Source organism: Pongo pygmaeus, chromosome 9 (genome assembly GCF_028885625.2).
Source record: "Pongo pygmaeus isolate AG05252 chromosome 9, NHGRI_mPonPyg2-v2.0_pri, whole genome shotgun sequence".
Lineage (NCBI taxonomy): Eukaryota > Metazoa > Chordata > Mammalia > Primates > Hominidae > Pongo > Pongo pygmaeus.
The window spans coordinates 90,900,335-90,912,646 of record NC_072382.2 but is presented as its reverse complement, the minus strand read 5'-3'; the positions used below and the strand labels follow the sequence as shown (position 1 = coordinate 90,912,646).

Genomic DNA, 12,312 nt, shown 5'->3' with positions numbered 1-12,312 from the left:
ATGGTATCTGCAGTATTCTATTTTAGTCCAAATAACATTTTCTCTCTAATGCATTCTGTTTCTCTCTCCTTCTTCTTCCCTCCCTTCTTCCTTCCAGCTGTATTTTTTCACGAGAGAACGCTAGTAGAATGTTCTCCCAAATTTCAGATTTCAGATATGCATCTGTAAAATGACATTATGGAGACACATTTTAGTTACTACTGAATACTTGGTTGTTTTCATAAGTTCACAGCATTACTACTGTCCTCCAAAAAACGGTTTCCCATTTCCACAGCTAATCTCATCATTGACTCTGCCATCCAAGTTTATTCTATGCCACTCTGGAAGAATCTGGAAAAATACTTAAAATACATTTTAAGTATTCATCATGCACATGTATTGTATTGTATTTTATATATGCTCGGGTGAATATCTTTCTACACTAATGGTTTGCATTTCAATTCTTGTGTCATGTTTTTTGAAACACAGAAGTCATCATTAATATAAACCAACTAACTTTTTTTAATTGTTAATTTTTGTCCTGGTTAAGAAATCCTTATGAGAATATTGTATCATGTTCCCCTTACCTTCAGGACTTGAATCTATTTGGAAATGACTGTGTGTGTTTTGAGGTAGGAGTCAATATTTAGTTACTTTTTTAAACAAAATTCAATTAATCCAGCATTGTTCTGACCACCTTGTGTATTTCAATGTAGAAGAGCACACTAATAATGCAGGATTATTTATATATGTGGTGAGAATTCCAAAATGAAGCCCAGCATGGAAGGTCAAATAATGTTAACTCAAAGGATAGATTAGTAAAATGAAATGTGATGGATAAGTGCAATATAGTTAGGTAAAGAGAAAGAAAAGCAACATTTCCCAGTTATCATTAAGACTTCACTCCAAGCTTTTGCATGAAGCAAAAGATCCCGACTCTCTTTCATTGATTTTAACTCCATTCAGACATGTCTGTCACCTATTATTTCACTCAGTGGCAGTCAGAAATAAAGAAAAAAAAACAGAATATATTCGATGCCATGATCATGAATAATGATTTTTCAAAAATTAATAAAGAACCAATACATATGCTTTTAGTGTTTTTACCATTTTTAATAGTAACACATTAAATGAGTATTAATAACATTAGAATGCAATTCAAGACATAAAACAGAACCTATTTGTCCTGTTTGATAAGGCACAAGGAAAGGGCTTCCTGGAATAAAGAGGTTCTCACAGCAGATGAACACATTTCTGATTTTTCTCTGGTCAGAGGTGAACACAGCAAAAGATAGGCCTAAGAGGAGGTGAGAAGGAGCAATTCGGGATGGTGTATATAAGGCAGCTTTGATTAACATCAATGAAGCTCACAGTTCTAGCTTCACAATCCAGGAATAATCCTATGCAGCTGGTAGGTCTTGGGATATAATGCAGTGTAAGTGGGGAGGTGGTAAAGAGACTGCACTGAATGTCATTCTTGACACATCGAAGACTCAAGAGTCCCTCCTCTCCATATATACTGTCATTCTGATTCTTCCCTTTCCAATACTTATTACAGACACCAAAAGCCCAATTCCAAGAGTCCCTCACATGGACCTCCCAGTAATATTTGCCGGGGGTGAAAGTCTGAGCACCCCACGCAAGAAAACTTGTAGTGTTGCAGTGATATGGGGCGCATTTTGACGGTCACATCCAATACACATGCTTCTCAAATCTCCAAATCGAAAGATATGACTGTTGGCTCATCATGATGCGGAGTAATATCCACTGCAAAAATAAATAAATAAATAAAATACAAAGAAACAAAACATGCATAGACGTGTCAATAAGCAAAAATTGTTCTATTAAGAAGTTAATTTACCAGGAAATGTAAAGTCACAAGGACAATTTTGCTTGTAACTTCTAATAAAGCATAGAGATGATTAATTTATCTACAAGACAAACAAAACACTAACCACAAGTATTAAAAATGTTTTGAAAACTTACATATTGAGAGCCAAATGTAAGATCAATTTCTTTCAATCCAATTTTCAAAGCAAAATTTGCACATTATATGCCCTAAATACTATGTTGTTATCAAGATCATTATTTAGAAACGTTTCTTGTTCTTAAAAACTAGTGCTATCATTTTGGAAAGAATGTGAAGATTTTCAGTTACTCAAGTACTGCTCTTGATGACTGGATAAAAATCCGTAAGTACATGTCATAAGTGACAATTTAAAGCAGATTTCTGCAAAATCTTTTACCAGTCTCTCTGTGGTCCTCCATGCTAGCTCGCAGTTATAGCTGGATTTTAAACTTAACCTGTAGCTTTTCATATTGCAACAACTGAACTTCTTTTTGTTTGTAATTTTACTTGTATTCACAAAATGATTTCTTCTTTTTATGTTTACCCATTAACGAATTTTTTATGCAATACATGATACATATCCATTTAGAAAATTAAAAACCCCCAGCAATTCCCAGTAAACCATAATCCCCTAAAGAACAGTTCTTAGCTGCTCAAATGAATACACTAAGGAAATGTAAAACTTTGTATTTAACATTAAATAACTCACCTTCATTCTGGGCATTGTTCCATTTGCTCCTTTTTTAAATTTGCTACACTACTCCTTTTTCCCATTACATTACTCAGTACATATGAGGTCATAATGTATTTGTTTTTTGCTATCTTTTAAACTTAATGCTATAAATCTGACTATACAGACACAGATACAATAGGGTTGCATGATTATATTGTTCACTTTTATCTATAAAGTAGTAAAATATTTGATAAAGGGTGAAATATTACCTATGTGATCCTAACAATAATAGTATTAAGATAGTGGGAGTGCTGCCTGTGGGTGGAGACTTACCTCAGAATTGGCTGAGCCTGTCCATCAGTCCAGTGATGGGCCCTGCCATGAGCTCTAGATTCAGAAGCTGGGGCATGTGCAGCAGCACGGAGTCACTCCTGCAAGGAAAAACCTGCAGTTACAACATCTACAGCCATAAAATAAATAAAAATCACTACTTGTATTTAAACGACATTTCATGAGAATCATTTGAACCCACAAATTTGATAATTCAAAAATTATTCCTTCCTTTTTGAAGTTAATTTCTATTTACAGTTTCTGAATTTTAAAGCATAGTGGGAGAGTCTGAGTCAGAATTCAGTCTGATCTTTCTTATTTTTTGCCCCAAATGGGTAAGGTTCCTTAGCCTTATGGCCTTGAGAATATTTAGAAAGGAAATTCTGAGTTCCACTTCTTGGCAGACTCCCCTGACATCTTTGTCTGAAATAGCGGGGTTCTGGGGAGACTGCTGCATCTGCTGCTTCCTTTTCAAGATAAAGAATGTGAAACTTGTTCTAGGCAGCTAGACCTGCCTTTTAGAAACAAGCTTCCCTAGAAACTTATACAGTTCTAACACTCCACAGTTTTTTCAATCTATTTTTCAGAACTGTTAACTGATATGTATATAGGTATGAACAACAAATCATTAACTTTTTCACTGCTAAAATACTTCCCCCTCTTCTCTCCTGCTTCCTCTGGTGACTTTCTCACCATCCACAAAACAAAACTTCATCTTTCATCTGTGCAGGCTTTTAATCAATAAAACAAAATCAGGAATAAACATTTTTTTATTTCACTATTGATTTATTTATTTAGTGTTCTTGTCTTTTCTGGTGCGAGAGTGAAAGCAGATGCAAAGAAAAGGTAGTATCAATATCTTAATCATCTATGCCATGACTTTGGTAGAGACTGCTTTGATATTGGTGGAAACTGAAAGAATACATGCTAAAATCTAGGTAAACACTCACCTCTGTAATATGTCTCCAAAACCCTGTAAAAAAAAAAAAAAAGAAATATGTAGGCATTTCACAAGATGCATCTTTCACTCAGTTCAGTGTGAAATTTGGAATCATTTTCTAAAGATATTATTTCCCTACCATCTGGAAAGCATTTTCTATTTCTTCTGTAATGAAAAACCCAGTTAGTCATTTTGTCATTAATTAATGTCCTGATAAAGTCTGAGTCTTGAAGACATTCTCTACAGAAGTGAATGGAGAAGAGGCCCAGAGTCTATGTTCTGTGGTAACTTCGAAAAGCCTACTCAGTCATCTTTCCCAGAACCTATTACCCAAATGAGTGGACCTCAAAATAATATTAAAGTGAGCCTAGATACCCAAAACTTCTGATCTTGCCATGTCCTCAAATTAAGCTAAATGTAAATGAATCACTCACTATTTTATACATGTTAAACAACCCAAAATATATTATTGACTTAGATGCGGACTAGTTATTGGGGCTGTTACCTTGACCATTCCAAAGTTTTGTGGCTGGTGGATAAAGTAGGAGGGACCTTTGGCCTGGTAGAATCCCTTGGCGGGGCTATACTCTCCCAATAAAGTAGCATTAGTTATGCGAATGTGTTTTTGGAAACACATCATGGAATTAAGGTAGGGAGATGGATTTCAGCCATGAGGAATATACTTACACATGTGAATAGTCAAAAAACTGAAACCACGTTGTGAGTTTGTACCTGAAGTAGCTCCACATCTGGTTTATGGCACATTTCCTTCAGCTCCTCATACATTCCTCTTAAAATTTCCCTCCTATGAGCCATTTTGGCTTTACTTAAATGAAGTTGATGAAAAATATCTTTCCACTTCTTTTTCAGCATCTCCAAATTATGTTTTTCTTCTTCATGGTGAAATGCAGGCATCTTCTCATACTCAGCTGTAATTGCTTCTAGCCTTACATTCACGTAATCCTGCAGTGATAATGGGTTAGTCAAAAGAGAAGTGTATTTATTCATCTCCTATTAAATCTCACTGATTCTTTTCGTCTCTCGAACATCCAATAATTTAAACCTCAGTCTTGCTATTTCTTAGAATCCACAAAATTTTGTTCCTTTCATTTCTTTCTGTATAAAAATCAACATAGATGTATCTGACCAATTACATTAAATTTATTCAAGATAATGTGTTTTCTAAGGCAGTTGGAAATAAAAAAACACAATTTGAATTTCACTATCCCAGCCAATATTTATGGAAAAGTAAGAACAGTTCATGCTGAAGAATTGGAGTATAGAGCTATATTTACTAGAATGGAAATAATTATTTCTATTTCTGAGATACGCAACAAGTTGCTTAAACTCATTATATGTGAAATGACCTTAGACTAGCATGTCCAGCTAAATGTATTTCACCCAGCAAAACCTATCTTAATAAGGCTGCACTTATGACTTGGCCATCTTTATCTCTCTGAATTCATTTCCTTCCATTCTTTTTCTAAGTTATCCCATTCTGAAACATAGACTTCTTTGTGGTTCCTCGGGCCTCCAAATATACACAAACTCAAAATTACTGCATATGCTGGTCTCTCCAACTAGAATATTACACACACACACACACACGCACACACACACACAGAGATATACATACATACACATTCATGGTCCACATATATATACATACACACATTCGTGTTCCCTCTCCTCTTCAAAATTTCGGTAAAATTGAATTTTTCAGTGAGGCTTTTTCTAAACACCCTATTTAAAAATCAGACACTAATCTCCAGGTTCTGGCCTCTGTTGTCCTTTTCTACTTCCCTGCTTGATTATTCTCCAACAAAGAATCTACCACACCCAAACACATCGTGTATTGCACATATTTGCATGTTGACCATTTTTCCTCTCTCATTTGGATTATACGATTTGTGAGGACAAAGATACATTCTTTCTTCTATACTAGCAAATTTTCTAATTTAATATTCAACGTAGACCAAGTTCTTATGAAATACTTTTCAAAACACTAATATTAGCTATCATACCCTCAAAGTATACATCCACAAAGAGAAAATCATTTTTAATATTTCTCTGAAGTCCTTAGAGTTCTCCTTATATTTAGATACTAGTTCCCATATTTCGAGCATGTTTACCTGTCTCCCTCAAGACACAAATCCATATTTCTCACCACTTTTCTTATCATATGTTATGTATTATTCAGTATTAATTAGTTGAGATTCTTAATTTCATGGTTGCCCTAGATTTCCCCTGTCACTGTTTCTGCCTCAAATTTTCCATGCAATTCCAAATACTACTTGTCCATCAGCATTCAGATTAATGCTGACCCAGGCTCAGAAGGTTCACTTGAGCTTTCCATGACTGCCAGATGAATCTTGTGCCCAGCATTTATCCAACCAGCACATATAGAATGCTGTGAGATGGCCCAGTTTCTTGTATCTGTTGGTGTATAGCTACAGGTTTGTATGAAAACAAACCAGCATGCTTTGGGTGACTTCAGTAGTTTTCTTAGAAATCGTATCTAACAGTCATACTATTCTACATGAGATATGAGGTCACTTTTTCTCAATGTTTTCTTTTTCTTTATTGACTCCCAGAAACATTAGAGTTTGATAACAAGTTCCTATTTTAAGAGTCACCCATTTTCCCACCATAAGTTCCTGGAGAATGTAGAAGTACAGTAGTACAGGACTAACCTTCCAGTGGCTGATTCTGGTGGTTTCCATGTTCAGGTTTCTCTGATTTTCACAAGCTTTTTCCCATAAAGACTGCATTTTCTTTAAAAGCTTCTCCTGCAAAAGAGCCATAAATTGAAGCACCAGTGAAAACAATAAAGTAATATGCAGACCATTTCATAGGGAGGGGGCCAAGAATAAGACACAAATAAGTCCCTAGGAAATGGCATTTCTTCTATTTCCCTTCTTCTTCCTCAAATCTCAGAGGTTTGAAGCTAAGAAAACCCAAAAGTGAGCTGCTTAAAGGGACTCAGGTTTGGCTTTACCCAATCTCCAAGAAAATAGACCCACAGGAATTTCATGTGTCATTTATAGAAATAGATCTTCAGAGGCATCGCTTACCCGGTGTTCCTCAGCAGCCCACTCAACGGGACTGTGTCTGTGATACCGGTGCTCCTGAGAGCTGGAGCACAGCAAACAGAGCAGGCTCTTGTCCACTTCACAGAACATCTTCTTTGTCTCCTTGTGAGTGCCACACATTTGCTCCTCAGAGCTCAGGAATAGCCAGAGACTGGCTTTTCTGGCAAGGAAAGCCATGTTCTTCAAACAAATGTTAGTTTTGAGGTTTCTCTGCCATGTTGTCTTCATGCATTCAAAGCACTGAGTAAGAACTGGGATGTCTTGCCAGTTGAAGTAGAAACAGGGCCTGCAAAAGCTGTGCCCACAGTCTATGGTGACCGGGTCTACGAAGTAGTTCATGCAGATGGGGCAGGTGAGTTCCCTTTGGAAGTCTTGCAAGATTCCAGAATTCATGTTTCTGAGGAAGAAAGAGCAACATCTCATTTTGGGGTCTGAGTTGATGAAAAGTTTCTGAACATGTGGAGATACCTGATAGCCCTATTTTTTTCTCTTGACAGTATTCATTAAAGCACAGCACACTATTCTGTAACAAAAATTAAAATCTCACACAGAGTCTCTCAGCATTATAGTAGATATTACTGACTAGATGACTCACAACCCTTTATGTAACATAATACCAATCTATTCAATTTCCCGTTTTCTGAATGTTGATCTGGAAATTGGGTTTGATTCTAAGTGACCTAGAATAAATTGTAGTTGTTCCTATCCTTCTTTCAGGTAACTGCTGAGTATGAAAGACTGGAAAAAACTACCTTGGCCAAGGAAATATGAGAAAATGGCTAGAGGGTTCTATGACATATTTTGAAAGACACAACAGTGGGGCAGCAAACCACCATGGCACATGTTTACTGACGCAATAAGCCTGCACGTCCTGCACATTTATCTTAGGACTTAAAATAATATAAAATTAAAGTAAAATAAAAAACCAAACCAAAACAAATTAGAGAAACCAATCAACCAACCAAATAAACAAAAAAAAAAACCAGCAATTAAACCAATTTTGGTTTAATAGAAGAGAAAAACATAATTAAAGATATTAGGCCTTTTTATTTTCTCGTGGATTAAATTAATTTCTCCTAGGGATACCCAAACTCTGAACTAACATATAGTAGGATTTTTGTTAAACTCAGAGAGGTGTAATTACATCTCTATGGTGTGATGTTGAATTTTAGATAGCAGTCTGACTGGATTAACCAATACCTAGGAAACTGGTGCAGCATTGTTTCTGGGTGAGTCTGGGAAGGTGTTTCCAGAGGAGAGAGACATGTGAGTTGCTGAGCTGAGTGGGACCCTCATCCCTCAATGTGAGTGGGCACCATTCAATCATCTGGTAGCGCAGATAAAAGGAAAAAGCCAGAGAAAAGGCAATTTCCTCTTTCTCTCTCCTGAAGCTGGTTCTGAGGCTTTCAGCCTTGAGCTCAGTCAAGATACCGGTATCCTCTGGACATCAGCTTAAAGACAGCCTATATTAGAACTGCTCAGACCCAATAATCAAGCAAACAAATTTTCCTGATGAATTCCCTCTCAGGTAGAGTCATGTGTAGCTTGATGACAGATATATGTTCTGAGAAATGTGTAAGGAGGTTTTATTTATTTATTTTCAAGATGGAGTCTCACTCTATCACCCAGGCTGGAGTGCAGTGGTGCAATCTCGGCTCACTGCAACCTCTGCCTCCAGGGTCAAAGGGAGTCTCCTGCCTTAGCCTCCTGAGTACCTGGGATTACCGGAACACCTCACTACACCTGGTAAATTTTTTCTTTTTTGTTCTTTTTTTAGTAGAGACGAGGTTTCGCCATATTGGCCAGGCTGGACTTGAACACCTGGCCTCAAGTGATCTGCCTGCCACAGCCTCCCAAAGTGCTGGGATTACAGGCTTGAGCCACTGCGCCCAGCCGGGCGATTTTATTGTTTTGACATTATAGACTATACTTACACAAACCTAGATGGTATAGCCTGCTACACACCTATGGTATACAGTACAGCCTGTTGCTCCTAGGCTACAAAATTGTACAGCATGTTCTGTACTGTATACCGTGGGCAATTGTAACACAGTGGTAATTATTTAGTATGTAAACATATTTAAATACAGAAAAGGTACAGTAAACATACTGGTATTATAATCGTATGTGACCACAATGTGTGGTTTGTGGTGGACTGAAATGGCTCATGAATGTATCTCTACATATATACATACACATCCTAACATTCTGTCTGTCTGGAGAGCCCTGAGTAATATATGAACTATGGTTTTTGTTTGGCAAGTTTAAGTCCTTTACTTTACTCTCCCGTATTTGATAACATTGCTGAATTTTAGTGAAAGAAATGAAAAATCTTAGAATTGTAAATAGTCTCCAGAGGTCATCTAATTCATTTTAAGGAATTTTTCATAGTTTAATAAGATTAAGACTCAAGTGAGATGGCAACCACCATCACGTATCAAATTATATCTTATAAATTTATTTGGTCAAAAAATTGTGTTTTGATTTCCAAACTAGGATGTTTTGGTGAGCTTTCTCATTTCTTTTCAGTTTCACTGTTTTGCATCTCTCATCATTACCTTACTGATTTAAACTTATGTCTAAAAGCTGAATGAATGAATTAACATTCATTAATGTCTTCTCAATTCAATTGTTTAATATTAATGCACTCATTACACATATATTTACACACACTTATGTGTACATATATGTATTAATATCAACTTCATATATTCATTATGCATACATATCTGTTGCAGCAAACACTAGATATTTCAATTTTTTCCAAACAATATTGAAGAATGATAGAAAACACAAAATAACAACAATTGGTATCCTCATAATTCATAAAATCTATAGTAAGAATATGAACTACAAATGGTATCATTGTGTAGATTTAAGATAATGAGATATTTTTAACACTCTAATTTATTATTTTATAAAGGAAAGAAGATATAATTTTATCAATATAAGTTTCACTCACCGCTGGGTTCTTTGAATGGTTCCCACAATGATTCTTCCAGAAATAGTTCTGTTAAGTACTCCTCAAGGTCAGGAGCTCATTCACCACAGTACTGACTTTTGGAGGTCACCAAAATACAGCTCCCTCTAAGTGCGCTCCTTCTCCTTTGGAGAAAACTGAGCTTGTCTCTTCTATGTCCTTCTATAAGAATCTGTGAAGACCACACCCACCTCTTTAAGTGGGTGGAGTATTGAGAAAGGTAGAGAATAAGATGATTAGGTTTATGCAGTATTTAGAACACACCTTTGCACCACTGATTAAATTATCATCACTCCTTCATTCCAAAAAACCGTGACTGAAGTGAATCATATGTAACATAAATCCTATGAGATTAGACATACACTAGAAATTAACTAAGATGCATTTTAAACTGTTTATTGACTTTCATCCAAGATACAGGCATTCCTCTAAGGGCACATTTATTTAGTCTAGAGAAACTGTCTCCTTGTGGAGTGCAGTGGTACAATCATAGCTCACTGCAGCCTTGAATTCCAAGGCTCAAGGGATCCTCCTGCTTCACCCTCCCAAGTAGCTAGGACTACAGGCTCACACCATCCCACCTGGCTAATGTTTTCTAAAACTTTTCATAGAGTCAGGGTATGGCTCTGTAGCCCAGGCTGTTCTCCAACTCCTGTTTTCAAATGATCCTCTGGTCTTGGACTTCCAAAGTGCTTGGGAGTACAGGCATAAACCACCTCTTCCAGCCTTAAAAGTTGCTTTAGTATGTTCATAGGATATTCGAAGAGAAGTCCAACAGGAAGATAAAACTTGTTTTGGTTTCTACCACTCTAAGAGAAATCACTGACTAACCAAATCACTCTACTAATTTGAGGTCTCTTATTGAATTTACAAAACTTTGCCAATCTCATGGGTGAAATATGAGTTATTATTTTCATGCTTTTCTCCCCATGGTGCGTGATGTTCTACCATGACTAGAAATGCAATATAGTAATTAATTTGGGGATTATAAACAAGTTTTAGGACGTAGGCTAATTCACAAATACAGAATCCAAATGATAGGGATGGATTATATTTTTCTTTCTATAACAAATATTTTTGTTGTCATGTGACAATTAAAAAAAGAAGAGATTTCAGAAGCGGCTACTCAAACATTTTCTGACAGAGGAATTCCTTGCCAATAGCCCCCACGAGACTTACAGTCAAGAGTGCTTCTGTATTTTCTCAGCTTATTTTATGTTTATCCACATACAAATCATGGAGAAAATGTATCTATGGTTATGTGCAATAGTCCCCCTTATCCACAGTTTTTCTTTTTTTCTTTTATATACATAAAATATATATATACATATATTATTATACTTAAAGTTCTAGGGTGCATGTGCAATGAGAACACAGTTTTTCTTTCTGAGGTTTGAGTTACCAGGGATCAAAACTCGGCCAAAAAATATTAAATTAAAAAAATCTACAAATAAACAGTTTCTAAGTTTTAAGTTCCCTGCTGTTCTGAATAGCATGATGAAATCTTTTTCAGTCTTACTTTGTCCCACCTAGGACGTGATTTATACCAGCACAATCATCAGTAACCTCTCAGATATCAATTTATTCAACTGCCATGGTATTGCAGTGCTTGTGTTGAAGTAATTCATTTCTTACCCAATAATGTCCCCAAATCACACAAGTAGTGATGCTGGTCGTTCAAATATGCTAAAGAGAAACCATAATAAAGTGCTTCTTTTAAATGAAAAGGTAAAAGTTTTCTACTCAAAAAGAAATGAAAAAAAAATATGCTGAGGTTGTGGGCTGAATCTTTTACTCATAAAATTTTGAAGGAAGAAAAACAAATCCAAACAAGTTTTGCATTGCATTTCAAACAGCAGAAGTTACAGCCACAGTATATAATAAGTGCTTATTTAAGATTAAAAAAATGGTCGTTAAATGTGTGTACAAAGCATGAACAAGAGATTTGTTCCAATTGATGGCAACATGTTTCCTCAGAAAGCATTGAACCTATATGATGATTTTCCAAAAGATCCCCCAAAACAAGTGACACTAAGCCATTTACTGCAAGTAAGGACAGTAACACAGATCCAGGAAAACAGGAGGTCAATAGTAGCCTAAAGCTCATGTCAGTGCCTACATCATTCACCTCATTTCAATTCATCATGTAGATAACGTATCATCTCACATCATCATCAGCTGTATATTCCATAATCATTTACATTCAACATGTTCTGTTTTATCTCATCATTTATTCCATATCTCAAAACCTGAGGAACAAGGTCATCTTTCCCGGATTTAAGTTACATTATAGGAGATCACCTTAAATAATTATTTATTCTTGTCTATAAGAAAATATTTCCATAATCATGTTTTTCTTGATTTACAAATCTTTCATGAATTTTTTGGACTATTGCCTTATTTTTATTTTCTATGTTCTCATCTGGATTTCTACAATAGGTATCTAAATGTCTTTCTGCCTTCAGAATA

At 35.9% G+C, this 12,312-nt stretch overlaps 1 pseudogene; it reads right to left on the bottom strand.

The window, feature by feature from the left end:
- Positions 1 to 1,248: 1,248 nt before the first annotated feature.
- Positions 1,249 to 7,256, bottom strand: LOC129007737 (tripartite motif-containing protein 49D-like; annotated as a pseudogene).
- Between the last annotated feature and the right edge of the window lie 5,056 nt (positions 7,257 to 12,312).